Source organism: Pelodiscus sinensis, chromosome 10, assembly GCF_052426305.1.
Source record: "Pelodiscus sinensis isolate ZL-2025 chromosome 10, ASM5242630v1, whole genome shotgun sequence".
Classification (NCBI taxonomy): Eukaryota; Metazoa; Chordata; order Testudines; family Trionychidae; genus Pelodiscus; species Pelodiscus sinensis.
Window position 1 is genome coordinate 3583751 of NC_143061.1, and position 18838 is coordinate 3602588.

General features: G+C 52.7%; 1 protein-coding gene across 4 annotated transcripts in view; it reads right to left on the minus strand.

Moving 5' to 3' along the window:
• Positions 1–16932, minus strand: part of TPRG1 (tumor protein p63 regulated 1) — a 61020-nt gene extending 44088 nt beyond the window's left edge. Inside the window, exons 1-3 of one of the 4 annotated variants that reach the window (XM_075938245.2) lie at positions 10804–16932; positions 10422–10634; positions 9284–9386 (exon numbers count right to left, since the gene is read on the minus strand). The gene's annotated coding sequence lies outside the window, so the exon portion shown is untranslated. The other 3 variants (XM_089780700.1, XM_089780701.1, XM_075938249.2) reach the window with 3 other exon arrangements.
• Between the last annotated feature and the right edge of the window lie 1906 nt (positions 16933–18838).

An 18838-nucleotide genomic window follows, 5' to 3' on the forward strand; every position in this document is an offset into this window, starting at 1 on the left:
CCCGTAAGCCTGGGCACACTCCAGGCACAGCCTGCCCCCTGGCCCCCCGTCGTCCTTTCCTTGCAGAATGGGGTACACGCGCCGTCATGCTCCTGCAAGCTTCAAAGCTTAGCAAAGCACCGCCCCTGCTTCCAAAACCAATCTAGTTTCCACGTTACAGGAGGAAATCCTGCCTGGCAAACCCAAAGCCCACACGGGAAGTTCTGCAAAAGCAAACTCACCCGTGTCTCTCACTGCACAAGTCTTATGTACGTAGGACCTCTCCACACACAGGACTTCCCCTGTGAATGCTCTTCCCTGGAACATGCTCTTTATGGAGGGGGATTCGTGGGAGTACGTGAGTATCTCAGGCCTTGTCCGTGCTGAGCTGTCAGCATTCACAAATGGCGTAGCAGCACAAGAGCATATCTCGGGCCGAGAGGAAAGGCAAGCAGCAATTTGCACCAGTTGGTGGCAATTCACTTGCACTATGTGGAAAATCTCACAAGAAGCACTCGGATTTCACTCCCGCGTATTTCCTCTCCCGCAGTTGTGCACGTGGAGATTGTTCACACCAGCGATTCACTGGATGGGCACAGTTTCCTGCACTTGTCAGAGCTCTCACCCTGGGGAGGGGGTCCTAGGATCTTCTGCACCATCCTCTGATCCACGGATAGGAATGCAGCCCTCATATGCTGTTCCGGGCAACGCCAAACCGGTTCTATGCTTATTTCACTGAGATATGTGACGAGGTGTGAAACCCTGGGGAAGCTGAAGGCTTTGCAAACCGCAGAGACTATTTAGGGTGGGGTTGCAAAGCAAAGGCGAGTTTGCAAACTTGTTTTTCCCGCCTCTAAACAAACGGCAATATATATTATATATAAACCTGTTTCCTAGACCATAGGGCAATATGTCTGCACAAAAAGTGCTCAGAAATGAGCCTGTTAAATGACAATCTTTCATTTCAAGCAAAAAGTGTAAAATATTTTGTTTGCTATATCAAGAAAATGGGCAATTTTGTTTTATGCCACAGACCCATGTAAGCTACCAAATGGCGATTTAAAATTTTGCGGCGTTGATTTTCTTTTTATTTGATTTCATATTAAACAGACGTGTCAAGTCGTGCACCTTGCTAATGATCCCCTGGTTTAAGTCTCGGCTTGACAAAGCCCTGGCCGGGTTGATTTAGATGGGATTGGTCCTGCCTAGAGCGGAAGGCTGGACTTGACGACCTTCTGAGGTCTCTTCCAGTTCTATGATTCTATGATAAGGGGATGGTTGGATGAAATAACATGATCTTGGTAACTAATTGACCATTCATTATCAGTGGGAAATAGGTCAATGGAGGGATGATAGGAGTTGCTATAGGGAACTTTCTGGGTGTCTGGCTGGTGAGTCTTGCCCACATGCTCAGGGTTTGGCTGATCGTCATATTTGGGGTCAGGAAGGAATTTTCCTCCAGGGTAGATTGGCAGAGACCCTGGAGGTTTTTCGCCTTCCTCTGTAGCATGGGGCGCAGATCACAGCTGAAGGACTCTCTGCATGTTGGGGCCTTCAAAGTATTTGAAGGCTTCAATATCTGAGACATAGGTGAGAGGATTCTTCTAAGAGGGGTGGTTGAGATTCTGTGGCCTGCACTGTGCAGGGGGTCAGACTAGATGATCATAATGGTCCCTTCTGACCTTAAAGTCTATGAGTCTAGTTTTCTTTCTTCTGTGCCATTTTAAAAATATAGATATCGAAGACATTTGTTAGCAGCTGGCAGGCACCACGGGGGACACAGCTGCACAAGCGCACAGGACTTCAACATGGGTGCACATGACGAAACTCCCTCAGCTCATGGATGGCAAATCTTAGAGGGAACATTGCGAGAGATTTGCCGTGCGACAAAGGCATGATAGCATTAACCCTGCTATCCTGCCGTGCTGTTTCCTGACCCACGAGACCGATATGATACAGCTCCTGCCATAATTCTATGCAACACGCATCATTTGCTTTCGTGCATCTCAAAGGCGGCTCAGCCCTTGTGTCCTCTCTTTACACAGAACTCCTGGCCACTTTTAATTGAGTTGGAGTCTTTTGAATGTTTGCTAATTAACCCCGCATTGACAGGAACAGCTTCCTTCTAGCACGTCTGGGTAGTCAGCCAGACTTCTGCGTATTTCAACAGCCTGGCCTTTTGCATCGTGAATGATCTAAACAACGTCTTTTCGACAGCTCTTTGCACATCAGTTAGGGACCCCCTAGCTGGTCAGGTCATTCCCACCCAGCTCTGCTGTCCCCCTAGCTGGTCAGGTCATTCCCACCCAGCTCTGCTGTCCCCCTAGCTGGTCAGGTCATTCCCACCCAGCTCTGCTGTCCCCCTAGCTGGTCAGGTCATTCCCACCCAGCTCTGCTGTCCCCCTAGCTCAGGCATGTCCAAAGTCCGGCCCGCGGGCCAATTGCGGCCCGTGTTCCGGTTTAATACGGCCCCACAGGTAATTTGGCAATATCTATCTTTTATGGCCCCCAACGAATCCATATGTATTGAGATGAATACATTGTAAAATCTCAGTTAATGTCAGTTGGTCTAAATCAGTCATAAATATATTTGGACACAACATATATACTTGGTGTTATGTTCCTGTTCATATTTTTTGAACTTAAAAGTTGACAGACAACCTTTATTACCAATAATATGTAATGTACTTTACAATGTTCCTGACATATATTTCAGCTTCCTGGATTTTTTTTCATCTGGCCTTCAGATATGAAAGGCAGAGTGATTTAACACCTGTTTAGATTTGTCATCCATGTGACGAAATGAAAAGTATGCCGTTTGCAATAACCTTTGCATAAAATAGTTAATTTGCATTAATTTTAATGGTTCAAAGAACGTCAGGCAAAATGGTCGGCCCTCACGCATGTTCATTTAATCAAATCTGGCCCTCTTTGAAAAAAGTTTGGACACCCCTGCCCTAGCTGGTCAGGTCATTCCCACCCAGCTCTGCTGAATTGTGAAACGGAGGCGTAAGGCTCAGGGAAGACCTACCCTGTAGCTCAAGCCAAATGAAGACATCAAAGCGATGACAGTGTGGCAGGCTGCTCAGGGCATGCGACACATGCATGAGCTTAAACTGCTCTGAGAGCCACCAGCCACAGTCTGCTCTGACAATGGGAATCATCCAGAGTAAAGCCACTGCTGCCATGGCAACCGGTCACGGGCCTTGGGCACCCCAGCACTGCACAACTCGGCTTTGAACCCCACGGAAATTAGCCAGGAGCCCGCGCACAGACTCGATGCCTAACCCAACTGGCGGAGGTTGGGATTCACGCACGGGCCAACACACAGAAGGTGCTGTCCCGAGATAACACAGCCAGCTCCCCCAAGACGGCGAGGGCACCAGCCGGACCAGTGGCTGAGTTGGAATTTGAGTCCTTCCCTGCTAAAAGCATGAGCTCCACCACCCGGGTAGAGAACATGCTCTAGTAGCGTCCACCGTCGGCGAACTCACGGAGGTCTTCACTGGACCAGCCACTAGAGGTAGACAAAGACCGGCAAGTCGCCTGGTGCCAGCGCCATTAGCAACACGCCATGCTGATGTGGAGCATCATTATTGGATTCCTGCACAGCTTGGGAACCCCTTGAGACGGGGGTTGTGTAAACAAAGAGTAAACGTAGTCCCTGCCCCAAGGAGCTTTACGATCTAAGTGTAAGTTGGAGGGGGGGGGGGGAGCAAGAGGAAACAACGGGCAACGTGATGAGCGTGATCTTTGCGCGTAAACAGCCTGTTGTAGGCGTCATGGCCCGGGACGGGTTTAAGGAGGGTGTTGAAGGAAGACGAGGGGGGAGCTTTGGCGATGTTTACAGAGAGTGTCTCGCAGTTACGAGGGACGGCATGGGAGGAAGGTGCTTGCTGGACAACTCAACACGTGGGCCATGGAGGCCGGATTCCCAGGAATGGACGAGGCTGTTGTAGGCAATCATCATAGGGCTGACTCACCGCGGCGGCGGCTCCTGCTGGCTGCTCTGGGGAATTAGTTCTCACTCAGCAGGGTGCCCCCTTCTGGCGGTGTCTCGCCCGTCTTCACTCCACACTCTTGTTCAGGACCGGGGTCCAGGAGCGACACAGGTGTCCTCTTCAGGATGCTGCCCTCCAGCAGGGCCCACCACAGGGGTCTGTCATCCCCCTTCCGGGGGCAATCAGCAGCTCTTGGTCTAGCACCCACCACCGTAGCCAACTGCAGCCTCCGTCTAGCTCCTCATGTAAGGGGCAAGCCGCCGTCCTTCCAGGCCACATGTCAGGGGTGGCTAGATGTGGTGCAAGGAAGAAAGGGGGGCACCCAGGCCCACCCACTACTCTGGGTCCTGACCCAGGGACCCTCTGACGGCAGCCTTGTCCTGTCCTCCTTTACTCCCCTCCACCACCCCTTGTTCCCTGCGCCATTTCCCCTGTAACCCTTTGCACCCTCCTGCTTGCCAAGCATCAGGCCAGAGCCTCCCTCTCTAGCCCCCCGAGTCTGCCCAGCCCTGCTCTATCGAACATGCCTCTCCAGGAACCGGGTCCTGCACCTTCCCTGGTCAAGGCCTATCTGCCTACTCTCTGCGGGGCAGCTCTTTTTAAATAGGGCTTCCCCAGCAAGCAACACCCCGATTGGCTCCTCTCAGCCCTTCCCTGATTGGCCGGGGCTCTCCCTCCAGCTTCTCAGCCAGCCTGGGGCAGTCAGCCCGCCACAGTAATGCATTCACACCGTGGCCCGCCTGTGGCTTTTGTTCAGGGGAGAGAGGTCAAAAGACCAACCCCTGTATTGGTTCACAGCTCTGGGGTGGAACGTGCCATGTTTCAGCACAAGGGGTAGGAGGCCAGTGTACACACAGAGAGGGACTTTGGCCTCTTTGCGAGCTCTCCCATCCCAGAGCCCTTTATGTAAGGGTGGAAATGCTTCTGAGAGACTGGCAAGCTATTGGGACCTCCCATTTTGCAGCTGGGCAGAGTGCAGATTTGACTCACCCCAGCCAAGTGAAAAAGCCGGGAAGAAAGATGCCCAAACATTCCAGCTCCTTGTCCTTGGCCCTTCACCCCAGCTAGCAGTCCTGACAAAGGCTGCGGAGCCAGGCCAAGTCGGGGCTTTTCCGCCTGCTCAGAGGAACGGGGAGAGGTAGCGCGCGCGGCGAAGGAGACTGGTAATCAAGATCCATGGTTCTACAGGCCCCGGCCCAGGGCCCTGGAATGGCCCCACGCTTGCTTGGTGCTTTGGGATCCTCCGAGGGAAGGTGTCACGGGAAGGAAGCACCGTGACATCTCGCCGGTCTCTTGTGCTTTTCACAAGCAGAGCTCACCGTGCTTGTGGAGTCGATTACGGGCCTGGAGCAAACACTCCGCCAGGCCCGGGTCAGACTGTAGCCCTGTCCAATGGGTAACCATAGCCAAGAAACACTCCTCTTCCCAAACGGGACAGTGGGACTCGCTGGCTGATTGGCTAGAGCAGGGGTGGGGAACCTACAGCCCAGGGCCGGCCCACAACGCTTTGGCACCTGAGGCAGGGAGCTCAAATTGCTCCCTCATGCCCCCTCGCTTGGGCCAAAACTTTGAAAGGTCTCGTGCCCTCCCTCCTCCTGCACAGCCCGTAACCATCTCTGGGCATCCAGAGCACAGAGAATACATCGGCACCAGCAGCAGACACAGTTTTCTACACTCTGAGGCCTAGTGGCGCCCCCCCCCCACAGTCTGGCACCTGAGGCGGCCGCCTCAGTTCTCCTCATGGTAGGGCCGTCCCTGCAGCGGCCGGATGCACCCCCCAGCTTGCCTAAATCCGGCCCCTGAGGCTCAGGGCCCCCCCATCGGCATTGGAGAGCCTGCACTGGCGCTCCAGCCCCCCACCCCACTGGCAGGCTGGAGCATACAACATCGACTAGCCTGGCCCCCCAGGCTCTGGCGTGCGAGGGGATGTGGGGAGGGTCTTTCTCCTTCTCAGTGGGGCCACGTCAGTGAGGAGGGTTTTTTCCCTCCCTTGTGAGTGGCCCCCGACTGATTTTTCTGTGGGTCAGCAGCCCCAGACTCAAAAAAGGTTCCGCCCCCCTCAGCGAGAGCTTCCTCAGCCGGTCTGTGTGCAGAGCGTCTTTCTTTTCTCACGGCTTCTGCTGCACCACGCATGCCAAGTCCTCCCTCTTCTTCCCCTCTGCTCCTTGGGAACCGTCCCCAGGCCAGCCAAGGGCGGTGGTTTCCCATTGCCCCTGGCCAACACCCCACCCTGTTACCCCGATTTACAAGGGCAGGCAAGTAGCACTATGTGCTGCGGTCAAAGCCACCATCACTAATGTCCTAAGGCGGGCCCCTCACTCCCCTTCAGCGTTGCCTGTAAGCCGAGCGCATGGGCGGCACCCCAGGCGAGGTTCACATGCCGCCCAGCTGATTAGTGGAGCACCTCCAGTAGTCCGCAGCATGTGTGTCTACTGGTGGTGCACCTCTCTTGGTGCACAGAACAAAATGTATCCTGCTCATGAATGGAAAAAGTGAGAGGGACCATTACTCCCCTGCAGCACCTGGCCCGGTTTTGCCTTGCAACATTTCTTCCTGCCGCACAACCTGCCAGGACCTCGCCTGCCCTCAGGAAAACATGCCAAGCTCTGTATGCACAAGGAGTTCACCTTCAATAAACGAGCCTCACGCAGGGCGCTAGCCTTGGCGTGGCTGCCTGCAAGGAGGGTTTGCCGCTGTGTCAGACTCACCTCCTCCCCCTGTGGCTGTAGCCGCATGTGGGGGAGGAGGCCGCAGGTCAGAATCCTGAGAAGAGCAAAGAATTTCACACCCACTAGCAAAGAATTTCACACCCATTCCAGAGCGGGGCCATCTCCTGTCACCTCCCTGGCAGAGGAAGGAGGCTGAGGGTGGGGAGTGGCATTCCTGGTGCTCATTGTGGGCATAGAGAGTGGAAGAGCAGGTATAACCGGGCTGGGTTTGGGCTACTTTCACAAAGGATGCTAGCCCTTCGGAAGGGACCGTGGTGTTCCCTCCAGACGTGCTGCAGTTCAGTCACAGGCTAGAGGGCAGTAGCAGGAGGCAGCAGGGGATGCCCTTAGCCACGCCATGCAGGAAGTCAGACGAGACCAGCCATAATGGTCCTCCTAGATGCCACACCTGTGAATCTGCCCTGCCCTGCAAGACCGGGAGATACCAATGGACAAGAGGCTCCCCTGAGATGCAGACTTGCAGCTGGCAAGACCAAACACTGGAGTAAGATTTTGCCCCTCCCAAGACAATAGCACCCCCCTACCCTCAACCGGGGAGCAGCCCGGCAGCCCCCACCTGCGTCCCCAGGGCTGGAGCTGGCATCAGCTGAAGGTAGGGAGGTTGGGTGGCTCCTAGTGGCCTAAGGGATAAGGCGGATTTGTTTGCCTCAGAGGTTCTCAGTATTAGGCACCACACCTAGGGCATTAGCTTGCTGGTTGTTGAGCTCTCTCCTCACTGGCCAGTGTAAGGCAGAGGGAGACTAAGCTCTGCAGCCTTTCCCCTGAGTGGGACTGGGGAGTAGGTGTTGGGGAGACCCGAGCCCGCCCTCTGAGCCGGGTTCCAGCCCAGCCCAGGGCCCTGTGACAGGAGCTGCCTCAGAGTCTCCGACACCTGCTCCGAGACACCTCCAAGACACCTAGGTACTTCCCACACCTTCCCCGGCACCTTCCTTCTCTCCAGCTTGTCCTCCCAGTGTCCACTTGGAGCTTGCTTTCTCCTGATCCCGGCAGCCCTTTCCTCTGTCCTCTCAGCTCCTCGCACGCCCCACCCACTGCAGCGAAGCTCCTTTTCTAACCAGTCTCAACTCGTTTCTTTAATTGACCCCAGGTGTTCGAATTAGCCCAGGCTCGCCTGACTCTACAAGCTTGCTCAATTCGCCCCAGGAGGTCAGCTGCTCCGACTGACTCTGCTGGTTCTAGACCAGCCCCTCCCCATTACCCTGGGACCAGAGATCTTCTTAGTCTGAGGCTACTATACCTCCCTTCCATGACTCTTTTATCCCTCTCACCTGGCCCTGTCACACCTGCCACCCCCACCACATTGGTGCATCATTGCCCAACTGGATCCGTGCTGCCGCTAACAGAGCTCTGGGGTTCCTAGGGTGCATGTGCCGGGGGGAGGGGGACAGTGGACTTTGGAGGCTCAGCACAAGCTAGTTTGATGTTGTCTCTGGTTTGCGACGCAAGAATCTCTCAGCACTGCCCTGGCATATCCCTACATCAGGGGCCTCTGGCACGAAGATCAACACACGAGTCACTGACCATGCAACCGGGGTGGGGAGCCCACAGATCCAGCCCCGGCTTACTTCAAGCTGGAGCACCACGGACAGGCTTGGGGCTTCCCCCTGCCATGGTACGAGCCAGCACTCATGCTCCCGCCCTGCAGGCAGTGTCTGTACCTCGATGTCCAACTGAGGGGCTGGAGCACAAGCACTGGGCCAGTTGTGGGCTAGGTCAGTGAGTTTGTTTCCTTCCTTCTCACTTTGCTGTGGCGCCCGACTGATTGTTCTGTGGGTCAGTGGCCCCTGACCAAAAAAAGATTCCTCCGGGCTAAACCAGGCTTTCCTGGACTTCCTTAGCTCCCAGCAGGGTAAACAGACTGTTGCTGGGGGGCGTATAAGTCCCGAGGCGGGAGGGAGAGGGGTTACGCTGCCATTCAATCTCTAGTGTTTGTAAATCCCAGCCTCCCTCAAGGAAAGGAGATTTTTTCAAACCCAAGCAGCGCAGGTCTCAGGAAAACACCACGCAAGGCGCTCGCCCCTCTCCGCTCCACTGCCTCAGAAAAGCTTTGGTGGCAGCGCAGACCGTTGGAAGAGCAAAGGGCACAAACAAAGCACGTGGGGCAGAAAAAGAAGAGAAGAAGAAATAGGACAGAGGGATCTGAAGGCGGACGTTCTCTCTCTCCCTCTACGCCCCTTAGCGCCTATGCATTCCCTCACCGCACTTCCTTAAAGGGGTCCATTCCAATACCCCATCTCTCCTTGGCATTTGGTGAACGGGGTTCGTCTTGCTTGAGGCCGTGCTTGTGAATCTCACCCCGCCCGACAAAGGGATTCATCTGGTCTCAAAGAAGGCCAAGACCAGAATGGTGTTTCCAGAAATCAGCGACTGGCCTTGCAAGCAGTGGCCGAGGCACCTGTAACGCTAGAGGCCCTGCAGCGATAAAGGTGGCTCTCCCGGCCCCTGGCAGCTGTGAAACTGGAGGCAGGGACGTCCTGGGTTTGGAGCTGTCCTATGCACCCACTCCTACTTCTCCTGCCTCCTGACCTCTCCTGCTGGAAGAGCCAGCTCAGAGAACTCCCCCTGTGGACTTACCTGTCTCAGGTGAGCTGCTGCAGGAACCTTCCTCTCTCTCCGGCAGCCACTCCGGGAAGGCTTCGGGTCAGGTTTCAGGTAGACAGACCAGGAAGTTCAGCGGCTGCGGAGGGAGAGCAATCGGGTGGGAGCTGTTGTCCGTGTAAACGCCCAAAGCCAGACAGGAGCCTTTGTGCTTCTTTCCCTGTTTTTAAGGCTCTGGGGACTTTTGGGCGCTCCCAGCTGCAAACGTTTTCTAAATGGGCAGGGTAGGAGCTGGGTGCAGCCGATTTCCCTCTGTTTGGCTTAGGAGGGGCACTGTTGTGACTACACACACCCAGCCCTTCTTGGAGGCGATACTGGGCCTACGGGACATGTGGCCCACGGATCACAGGCAGTATCTGCCAGTCTACTCATGCGCCTTCGTGCTCAAGCCACCGAAGATAATAAGAGCTTGTTCCAGCCCTAGCTCCCCAGCCTGGCTCTTTCGTCCAAGCGGCAGAGACGTCTGCCTTTCGCTCCATCACAGCAAACAGCACAGGGACAGCCCAGGCTCTGCAAACGGCAGCCGCCACAAACACCTCAGGAAACCTTTGCCATTTTCAACATTGGCTTTGGACACACGGCAGCCTAACTCGCTGAAAGTCCGTGGGACCGAGCGGGACCATCGCCAACGTTTCGGTGCCCCTAGCCTCTGTGTGTCAGAGGCTGGAAATGGGCCACGAGGCAGGGGCGGATGAGAGTTTTGCAGGGCCCAGGTATGGGACCTATTGAAGCGTGGGGTCCGGGGCAGCCACCCCGCTTGCCCTGCCCTATACCCGCTGATCACTTGATGGTTCCCTGTTGTGTCCCCTCCCTCTGGGGCACCTGGCATAGGCCACTGAGGGCATACAGGACCCTGGGCTGGGTGGATCTTTAGGCCGCTCTTATGTTCGTATGAGAATGTAGGGCCCCAGGGGGCTGCCTGTGCAGCTTTGTGCTTCCCGGGGGAGCGGCGAGCTGGGCAAAGCAGCCACAAGCAGAGAGCACAGGTCCCTGTGGGAAATATCAGGCCCAGAGTTCCCACACCTGCACCAAATCGCATAAGCAACAGGCAGCAGACCCCAGGAGACTGTCCGCCCTCCAGTGACCACCAGGAAGCCATCTCAAGCTCCCTTACCTGTCACGGGGAAGCTGCCAATTACGCGGCCTTAAAATAACCACAATCTCTGCTCCTTCCTCCTCTGGGTTCCCAAGCATCTGCACGCTCCTCCTGCTGCATCCCATTTGGCCAGAGGGTGGCAGGAGATGGCAGCAGATAGCACCAAGCAGTGAGGGCAAACTGGGAAATGCATTTTGTTCCAGAGAAAGTGGATCCCCCAGAGGACATGTCCTTTAAAAAAAGAAGACGACGACGACAGGCAGGGATGTTATTAGGCATTTCCTACTCACATTCCCATTTACCTTCTCTGGGACACTGCGCCAACAGCACGCCCTCCGGCTGCACCTCCCAAGACCGGAGACACTTGCTGCCGACACGTGTTTGGGCCTCTAAAACTCACCCCCTCTCTAGAAGACACATGGCAGCAGCGAGGGAAGTCTGATGATTATTGATCGGTGCAGGATTACCGCTGGCGAAGGGCGAGCAAAGACTGAGGCGGCTGCTCCACGCGGAAGAGGGAAGGCAACAAAACAGGCAGAGATGGCAATGCACAAGGAAGTCCGGGATGAGGGACATGACCAAGTTCTCCTTTAGTTTCCCGCTCCTTCTTGAAAAAAAAAAAAATCACACTTGGTCTTCGGGAATTTTCTCGGCTAATGTAGCCCCCAAATCTTGACCCCTAAGCTCAGCCCAAGCCAGAGTCAAACTTCTGAAATTAAGAAAAAAAATTGAATTTATTCCCTCCTTGCTTTTCATTTCCATCTCCAGCTGCCAGGCCGTCAAGGGCCAATGGACAAGCACGGTGGCTGTTTCCAACCCAACAAGCAGCAAAGAGTTCTAGAAATCTGGTGAGGAAAACTCTCTCTTTCAAGATTTCCAGATGCAGGCTTGCAGAGATCAGCTCCAGAACTTTAGTCTACTTGTAAGAACTGTGTTGCCAGAGCTGCGGAGGTTTGCCCAGCACAAATCCCGACTCCTTCGACGTTCACGGAGCACGGTGTCATCAGAAGACGCTGCTGCTCGGTTCGCCCTTCCTGCTTTGAGCAAAACGTGATTCTCATTTGGAGGGAGAGGTCGGAGAGGCTGCATCTACAACTGTCCATTCAGTCCTAGCTCCATCATCTAACTTAACCTCCAGTCTTTCCCATAGTTATGCCAGGGATGGACTAGGAATACTTACCCTGTGTCTGCTGGGGGGTGGACCAAGGGACCTCTTGAGATCACTTCCAGATGCCTCTGCCATTTATCACAGGATATCACTGTATAACAGCAACAGATGGATTGTCTTCCTGGGAGAGGTTGCTCGAAGTATAAGCCAAGCGTCACCTGTCCACACACAAAAATCTCTGGCTCCACTTAAGAGGGGCTTTACATTTGTGCTAGCTGTCCCACGGGGGAAGGGGAAGTGGGGGAGGTTGAAGCTCAAGTCCTACTGGTGCAAGAATTAGAAATGGAAGGGGGATGCAGCTGCCGATTACGACTCTGTTAATTCAAGCCCTGTAGAGCTTGAGTGTTATTTCCCAGCATGGTCGCTCCAGTCAGTCTAGCATTGGCAGAGTAACTCACGCTCACCGTGACAGTGAACACAACCTCACAGTGTAGCCAAGACCTCCACCTACTCTACCTTGCTGCCCTAAGAAAACAAGCAGAAGCAGACCAGAATCATAGAGTACTAGGACTGGAAAGGACCTCGAGAGGTCATCGAGTCCAGTCCCCTGCCCTCATGGCAGGACCCAGCACTGTCTAGACCATCCCTGATAGACACTTATCTAACCTACTCTTAAATATCTCCACAAATGGAGATTCCAGAACCTCCCTGGGCAATTTATTCCAGTGCTTAGCCACCCTGACAGGTAGGAACTTTTTCCTAATGTCCAACCTCAACCTCCCTTGCTGCAGTTTAAGCCCATTGCTTCTTGTTCTATCCTCAGAGGTCAGGAAGAACAATTTTTTCTCCCTCCTCCTTGTAACACCCTTTTAGATACCTGAAAACTACTATCATGTCCCCTCTCAATAGTCTCTTTTCCAGACTAAACAAGCCCAATTCTTTCAGTCTTCTTTCATAGGTCATGTTCTCTAGACCTTTCATCATTCTTGTTGCTCTTCTCTGGACCTTCTCCAGTTTCTCCGCATCTTTCTTGAAATGTGGTGCCCAGAACTGGACACAATACTCCAACTGAGACCTAATCAGCGCAGAGTAGAGCAAAAGAATGACGTCTCGTGTCTTACTCATGTAACCCTTCTGCCGGGTAGGCCTGGCAGTAACCAGGGCTGGGTTCAGTATATTGGGGTCCATCTCACACAGAACTGGCTCGAGCCCCCACCCAGTAATCTGGGAAATTCACACACCCCTGGGTGCCTCTGAGAGGCAATGCTTCCCCACTCGCAAGCACTGAGTCTGAGTGTAGGAAAGAAACATTTCATGAAACAGAGAGAGAAGTCATACGGCATTAACTTGGGGGAAACACCACAAACAGAATTCATAACCCAAACATGAACTAAGCCCGCCCCCCCCAGCCAAGAATCACACGAAGTCCAAAACGACACTCCGCCACGCTCCACCAGCTGTCTCGTCGCACGCCACCGGACGCTCCACTGGTCGCCTGCCACCACTCCTCACCTGCTGCCACCGCTCCTCGCCTGCTGCCACCGCTCCTCGCCTGCTGCCACCGCTCCTCGCCACTCCTCACCTGCCACTGCTCTGCATCACATAACACCACCAGCCAGTGATTCCCACCAGCCACTCTGCTGGTCTGCAATGGGTCTGGCTCTCAGCCAAACCAGTGATTTCATCTCTCCATGATTTCAACTCTTTAGCCACCAGCTGGACTGGCCAAGGAATCCAGCTTCCACTGGACTAGCAAAAGAAAAGACTCCTCAAGGAGTCTGCTTTAGGTCTGTCCTTAAAACAAAGGGGGAACGGGGCAGGTTGGGCCAGTCTTACAGCTCACACCTGGCAGACTCAAACCCTTTAACCCTTTCCCCCAGCTCTGTTCTCTCAACTCTGGAAGGGGGGAGGCTTGTCCCTCCCAGACCTCTTACCATGATGGTGTCTCTCCTGCAAGCACTGGTGGCATGTTTTACAGTTCCCACATTTAGGGGTAGCATGATTAGTTACTGCCACAACAGTCCCAAATGATTTACAATTCTCCACATTCCATTCCAACACTGACCCTCCATCAGCCCTGGCTGCATGGGATTTCCATAGCCACACCTCGGATTCTCTCCTGAGCTGTATTTACATATCAACAGTTAATTACCTTGCAGAGCTAAACAATTGTAGTGGGCACACCCACCCCTCCTTTTAGCTGGCTGACAGCAAGCAGCAGTTCAGCCCCTGCTTACAGCACAACACACCTGTTAATGCATCCTAGAATCATGTTTGCTTTTTTTTTTGCAACAGGGTCACACGGTTGACTCCTATTTAGCTTGTGGTCCACTATAAACCCTAGATCCCACTCTGCTGCACTCCTTCCTAGATAGTTGCTTCCCATTCTGTAGGTGTGAAACTGATTGTTCCTTCCTAAGTGGAGCATTTTGCATTTGTCCTTATTAAACTTCATCCTGTTTACCTCAGACCATTTCTCCAATTTGTCCAGATCGTTTTGAATTATCCTCCAAAGCAGTTGCAACCCCTCCCAGCTTGGTATTATCTGCTAACTTAATAAGCGTGCTCTCTATACTGATATCTAAATCGTTGATGAAGATATTGAACAGAACTGGTCCCAAAACAGACCCCTGTGGAACTCCACTGGTTATACCTTTCCAGCAGGATTGTGAACCATTAATGACTACTGTCTGAGAACAGTTATCCAGCCAGTTGTGCACCCACCTTATAATACCCCATCTAAGCTATATTTGCCTAGTTTATTGATAGGAATATCATGTGAGACTGTATCAAGTGCCTTACTAAAGTCTAGTTATACCACATCCACCACTTCTCCCTTATCCACAAGACTCATTATCTTATCAAAGGAAGCTATGATGGAAGACTAGAACTGGAAGGGACCCTGATAGGTCATCAAGTCCAGTCCCCTGCCCTCACAGCAGGACTAAGCACCATCTAGATCAGCCCTGGCAGGTGTCTGACCCACCTTCTCTTAAATATCTCCAGGGATGGAGATTCCACAACTTCCCTAGGCAATTTGTTCCAGTGTTTAACCACCCTGACATGTAGGAAATTTCTCCTAATGTCCAACCTCAACCTCTCTTGCTGTAATTTAAGCCCATTGCTTCTTGTCCTATCCTCAGAGGCCAAAGAGAACAACTTTTCTCACTCTTCCTTGTGACACCCTTTTAGGGAGTTGAAAGATACTATCCTGTCCCCGGCTCAGTCTTTTTTTTTTTCCTCTAACCTAAACAAGCCCAATTCTTTCAGTCTTCCCTCATAACTCATGTTCTCTAGACCTTTAATCATTGGTGTTGCTCTTCTCTGGATCTTCCCCAATTTCTCCACATCTTTCCTGAAATGTGGTGCCCAGAACTGGACACAAGGCTCCAACAGAGGCCCAATCAGCACAGAGTAGAGCGGAAGAATGACTTCTCGTGTCTTGCTCACAACACTCCTGTTCATGCTGCCCAGAATCATGTTGGCTTTTTTTGCAACAGCATCACACCGTTGACTCATATTTAGCTTGTGGTCCACTATGGTCCCTAGATCCTTTTCTGCAGTGCTCCTTCCTAGATAGTCACTTCTCATTCTGTATGCATGCAGCACTTTGCATTGGTCCTTATTGAACTTCATTCTATTTACCCCAGATCACTTCTACAACTTATCCAGATCATTTTAAATGGTGACTCTTCCTCCAAAGCACTGGCAACCCCTCCCAGCTTGGTAACTCTATGCCAATATCTAAATCGTTGATGAAGCTATTGAACAGAACCAGACCCAAAACTGATCCCAGAGGGACCCTGCTTGTTATGCCCTTCCAGCATGATTGTGAAACATTGATAACTACTCTCTGAGGAGGGTTATCCAACCAGTTATGCACCCAGTTTATAGTAGCCCCCAAAGTATCCAGGTAGTTAGAGGGGATGGCAACTCAGGCCTGTTCATTGTTGCTTCTGATGTTCACCCCTTTTCCAAATGTGGAAAATGAATGACAGGAAGAATGAGGGAGCCCTCGCTTTAAGAACGAAGCTGGCTCTCAAGAGCATAGGCCTGTTTTGTCTTTCCTGGGGGCTGTAATAGAAGTTGCAGAACCAGACAATACAAGAGACCTCTCTAATCTAGTACCTTCGGGACCCGAGCGGTCCTGCACCATGGAGTTTGTCAAGGCTCCCCTTCTGGCTGTTGGCCCTGCCCCTCGGTGCCGGCTCCACCCACTGGGTTCTGTTACCAGCCCCAGCCAGGACTGCGCTCCCTGCCATCAGCCCCACTGCCTCCAGCACTCCCCACCCAGGGCTGGGGCTGCACTCCCCACCGCGCCAGCCCTGGACAGGGCTGCACTCCCAGCTTCTGGCCCCACTGCTTCAGGCCAGGGTGCGCCTCCTGCTGTGCTGTTCCAGGCTATGCCCCTGGCCACCAGCCTCGGTTGTACTCCCTGCCACCCACCCCAACAGTCCTCCTCACTGCCAGCCCAGCCCCTGTACCTGGCCAGCTGGGGCTCTCTGGTCCAGCAATATTCATGATCCTGCAATATCCTGTGGATTTTAGAGGTTTGACCTGTACTTCTGTCTTGAGTAGTTAGAACTAGATAAACTCACAGAGGTTAGGTCCAGCAATGCTGATTAGCCAGGATGGATAGGAATGGGGTCCTTAGCTGGTGTTTTTTGGAGGCTGGGAATGGGTGACCGGAGAGGGACCGCTGGATGATTCCCTGTTCTGTTCACTCCCTCTGGGGCACCTGGCATTGGCCACCGTTGGCAGACAGGACACGGGGCTGGATGGGCCTTTGGTCTGACCCACTACAGCCACTCTTATGTTCTTAGCTGATATATCCGTGTACTGAAGATCAGCTCACAATGGAAGATGTAGCCTTCTCCACTTTGTAGCCTTCTCCACCTGCAAAGATGGAGATGTCCTTTCCTTCATATTCTGTAAACAGAAGCTCGGTTGTATATAGAAAGTCAGATCTTGCTCTTTGTCTGTCCAAAAATTCTCCACTCCTCGTGTCTCGGATTCTAGAGAGCTAGGAAGAAACTTCCAAATGAAGGGATTCCTTCTTCCAAATCCAGCCATAGAGCATCTAGTCAACACCAAAAGATAGAAGGTCAAGTGGCATTTTGTGTGAGGGGGCATTATATTCATTCTATTCTGGACTTCCAGGGAAGGTATCTGCTGGATACTTAGCTCCTGTGATCTTAAATATTTATTCCCAGAATAACCAGTGCTTTAGGGGAGTCCTATCAGACATGAATGAACATATCCTCTTCCTTTCACTCTGCCTTTTCAGGCATTATTATGAATTCCTTTGAAATGTGTTGGTTTGGGGAATCAGTGATGTAGTCTCCTAGGGTACATCTAGATTACATGCCTCGGCCAACAGAGGCATGTAAAATAGGCTACCCAACACAGTCAATGAAGCGGGGATTTAAATATCCCCGGCTTCATTAAAATAAAAATGGCCGCCGCGCTGTGCCAGCTCCGCTGATCGTTGGCACAGTGCACAAGTCAAAACGCGGATCGGTTGACAAGGGAAGCCTTTGTCGACCACTCTCTCATGCCTCGTGAAACGAGGTTTACAGGAGTGGTCAACAAAGGCTTCCCTTGTCGACTGATCTGCACCTTGACTTGCGCGCTGTGCCGATGATCAGCGGAGACGGCACAGCGCGGCGGCTATTTTTATTTTAATGAAGCCGGGGATATTTAAATCCCTGCTTCATTGACTATGTCAGGTAGCCTATTTTACATGCCTCTGTTGGCAGAGGCATGTAATCTAGACATACCCCTACAGTCTCAACCAAAGCCCACTGATGTTAGTGGAGGTATTTCCACAGAGAGGAGTGCGCTCTGGACCAGAACGGTATGTCTACACTGCAGGGCAAAAGTCAAACTAAGGTACGCAACTTCATCTACATCAATTGGGTAGCTGAAGTTGAAATAGCCTAATTTGGCTTTTGGCACTGTCTACACAGCAGGAGGTCGAAGGAAGAACCTTCTTCCTTGGACTTCCCTTACTCCTCCTGAAATGAGGGCTATAGAAATCAGAGCAAGAAGTCCTCCATCTTGAAATTATTTTGAAATAACAGCATGCTGTCTAGATGAGCATTTGTTATTTCGAAATAACGTTCGTTACTCTGAAATAACCCTGCTGTGTAGATGTACCCTTAGTGGTTTTCCTTCATGGTATTACATGAGGCAGAAGCCCCAGCCCTTTGCCCTAAACAGTGCTGTTCATCCTTGGCAATGTCATTATCTATCATCTGGTCCCGTTTCTCCAGGAATGGACATCTAACTTCCCCTTTCCAAATTCATTGGCTCTTTGGAATGCCCGGACTTGAAATTCCTGGCCTTCAATCCACTTCCTCTAGACCTGCCTCTTCATTTCCCATTGCATCGTGTTTTAATGCAAGCGGGTGAGAGTCAGGATTTTTATTCCTCTCTTTCTACGTTTTCAGTTACATCTGTGCTAGCGAAAGAAGCGGGGCTGGCAGCGCCAGATGCCAATGAACTTTTCTTCCCAAGAGGACAGGCCCAGCATGGACTGCAGGAGCGGGAGTGTTCCCCCAAAGTCACTGTCCTCCGGAAACCACTCCCAGGAGTGAGAATTCATTCTTCTTACCTCATTCACCTCTTGGCCTCCGCGCTGAGACTCAGATGAAAGGGTTCCAATTAGTAGCTCCTCCGCTAGGACTGGGCAAACACCTTCAAATGCTTTCCGGATCCCCCAAAAGCTATCAAGTGCAGTACTCAAAGCGGGATCAGGACTGCCGGCTGCTTGGCCCATCACAGCCGCCAAGCCTTGTGGGATTAGCCCAGGAACGACAAGTAAACACACTCCACTGTGATTCATGTAGGGTTGGGCGCTTGGCTTTCCATGGGCGGGGTTTGGACCAGCCCAACCTCCACCGTCAGTCAGAGCATGCTCAGCCGAGTGGCAAGCAGGCAATGCTGGGTCCCTGAGAACAGGGCAGGACCCTGAATTCATGGTGGCAAACAGTTCTATTGGGATGTTGTAGACTCTGCTCAGTCAAAACCAGTGTCATCAGGTTGAAGGAAAAGGCCGACGTACCAGCAGCAGCTCTGTCCTAGAGCCTCCACTCTGAGAGGTGCCCACATAAGGGCGACACGTAACCAGGGGCTCTTTCAGATGTGTCCCGTGGGGGACAGACACACACGCAGCTGGAGAAGCTAAACACCCCCGGCTAGGCGGAAGGCCTAGCATGGCAGAAATCCCAGGCATCTACCCTGGACTTTGCCAGGCCGAGTCAGCAAAAAGTGGGGGCTGGGGTCGGCCGATAAGTCCACATCAAGCATCTGCAGCACCCATGCA